Here is a 2,944-nt window from a genome sequence, read left to right on the forward strand (position 1 = left end):
CCTGGCTCCTCCTGACCAGTGGCTGAGGCTGGGCTGGGCTGGGCTGGACATCACTCCTCCTGCCCGGGGCAGGGAGAGAATGCTGCTGTGAGCTTGGGCTGCTCGTGTGTGTGTGTTTGGCACCCCCTGATCATGGCTCCCTAAGCAATCGCCCACATTGCCCACCCCTAAGGCCAGCTCTAGGTGGCCTGCAAGCCACATATGGCCTGTGAAGGATTAAATTGTAGTACCTGGGATCTTGTCTGGCTGCCACCCTGCTTCTACCTCCCTTTTCCCCCATTGTTCTGGCTGCAATAGCCGCCTAAGTCTCTAGGATTCCCTTCCCTCTTTTAGTTTCCACTTTCTGCCCTGTCCTAGTGTGATGCTGCACAGGGAACTGAGAGTGAGCCCTAGGCCTTGCAGTGTGGTGATGGATGGAGGGCAGTATCTGCATACGTGCATGGTGTAGTGATGGAGGGGGAGCCCTGCTGGGGTGGCTCATGGGACATTCAGTTCCCATCTGTTTAGAAGTTGGGCAGCCATACAGTAAGCTATTGTAACAAAAAAAAAAAAAGCTGGGCACTATCACCCACAGCCTTATTTTCAAGCAAGAGGTTCCCTGAGTATTGTGCTTTATACTGAATTTGGTGGTGTTGGTGTGCCTTAGCACCTAACAGTCATACCTCCCTGGGGACTTAGTAGAGTATAGATGCTTTTCAGCCTTGATCTGGAGCACAAGACTTTCAAGTTGTGGACACGCACAACAGTTGAACTGTTCCCAGATGTCACTGATGGGGAACAGGTTCACAATTATATGTAAAGTGCTGTGGCACCAACACCAGCAAGTGAGAATGAGCATCCAGCCCAGCATGCGTGCCCTTGCAGTGGGTGAATGGGTGTGGGGAGTGCTTGCACTTATACTTTGGGAATTTTATGAGGTAGATGATCTGTGACTGAGAGCTTTTCACTTTTCTGCTTTCTCTTCTCCTAAACTTTAGTTAAGTAAAATTTAAATAACCTGCGGTTGACCAAACTCTGCAGTGGACCCCCACTTTTGAGTTCCCAGAACCGGAGAGGAAGGAGGGAGGAGTAGAGTTCTGTTACTGTACCAGGATGGCCAGTTGCAGCAGTGGAGGGGGTGAGGAATGGTAGTGTGGATTACCTGGAGGACCAACCAGACCCATGTCATAGAATGCTTGGTGTCTCCATGTAACTTTGAACTGGTTTAAAGGAATCCTTGATTTTCCAAGTAAATTTTTGAACTGCTCCAGGCAGCTTTAAATGGGTTTAATAGGTATGTATGTCCGGTGATTCAGATTTAAGCCAGTCTGTTTCACATACGTCTGTACTCTAAGGCAGTGCTTCTCAATCTATCTGATGTGGCGGACTGGCAGTTTTCCAGTGGGCCAGGGACCGGTGCCCGGTTCAGCCAGTGGCAGCAACTGCGTGTAACAGCGCTACACAAATGCGTGACCGGCAGTTTCTTTCTCTTTTCTCACCTTGCACGACATGACGTCACCTGGAGTGTTGGAACGTATGAACTGTGGTGCTATGACATATCAATGTTATGCTTCTGAAAATGTATTTCTTTCTTTCCTGGCAACTCGCACCAGTCCGCGGACCACCACTTTGAGAAGCACCGCTCTAAGGCACCTATACACATGCATCGAGGCTGCTCTGATGTGCACTAATTACAGAGGTTTGGATGGGTGCTTTTTGAAACTGCTCCAAATGGACTCCAAATCTATATCCAGAGCTGCTCTAATTAAAGCCCTTCACCCACCCCCTTTCCTCTCAGAGCACATGTATAAACATCCTTAGCACCTAGGTTCTTGAACTGGATTGCTTCTGAGAATGCTCATGCTGCAGAAGTCTAGGTCCCTAGGTCAGGCCAAAATAAAGCTTTCAAATGAATTCAGGCATTTACATGACTTTATGGGTATGGATTGCCCATACTTATGGAGTGGTTTAAAAAACGCTTATATAAATGGAGTTGTCTGAGTATAATATATCAATTAAAGATCAGTAGGAAAATGAGGTAAAGGGATCCTGTAGACGAGCATGACCGTTCTTCGAGTGGTTGACCCATAGATTCCAATGCTCAGCATTTTTGTATCCCTTGTGCATGAGATCAGATTTTTTTTGAAGAACAGAATTTTGCTATCTGTTGCGTAGGACTGTGCCCCACGTATCCTCCCAATTCCTTTAGATTAAGACATAAAAATCAGAGCAACTGTAGCTGTCCTCAATTCCTTCTTGCAGCTCTTTGCTACAAGGTGGATCCCTTTAGTTCTGTGCTCTTAGCTAATAGTAGGTTATTGCTAGTGTCATGTCAGTATGTTTTCTTTACCAGTTGCTCCATATAGGTCCTCTCCCACACAATATCCCTGCATGACAGACTTAATGTCAACTGGCTTTCAGAATTACCTGTTCTGCAATGCTGCTGTGCTTGTGAATAGTGTCACTTTTTGGTGGCTGCTGTGGTTTGGAGAGCTATGATCTGATGTGCTGTTTTGATTTTTAAATCATTCTTCAAAAAGATCCTAAAGGTGAGTGAGGTGAAATGGAAGCTCTTCCTTTTGAAAAGATCAATGCAAGCTTCATAAGGTTTAGAACAGTGGTTTTCAACCTTTTTTCATTTGTGGACCCAAGAAAAAATTTGAATGGAGGTGTGGACTCCTTTGAATTGTAAGTGTGGGCTCGGGGCGTGTTTCGCAGCCGCCTGCGCCCCCGGGAGCTGCCCCAGCACACCCTTCCCCGGGGCTCCCTGGGGCTTCCCAGGGGTGCCCGCTTTCCGCACAGAGGGACCCACTGCGGTAGGGCCAGGGCCCCGATCCCCTCGGCCTGGACTCGCCGCCCGAAGCAGCAGGGACTGGCAAAGCCGTGCCTCGTCCCGGCTGCTGCCCGCGCCGTGGGGCCCCCCCGCCCGGCAGCCCCGCACGGCAGGGCTCGGCCAGGGGCCGCG

The sequence above is a fragment of the Alligator sinensis genome, unplaced genomic scaffold, assembly GCF_000455745.1.
Source record: "Alligator sinensis unplaced genomic scaffold, ASM45574v1 scaffold1354_1, whole genome shotgun sequence".
Classification (NCBI taxonomy): Eukaryota; Metazoa; Chordata; order Crocodylia; family Alligatoridae; genus Alligator; species Alligator sinensis.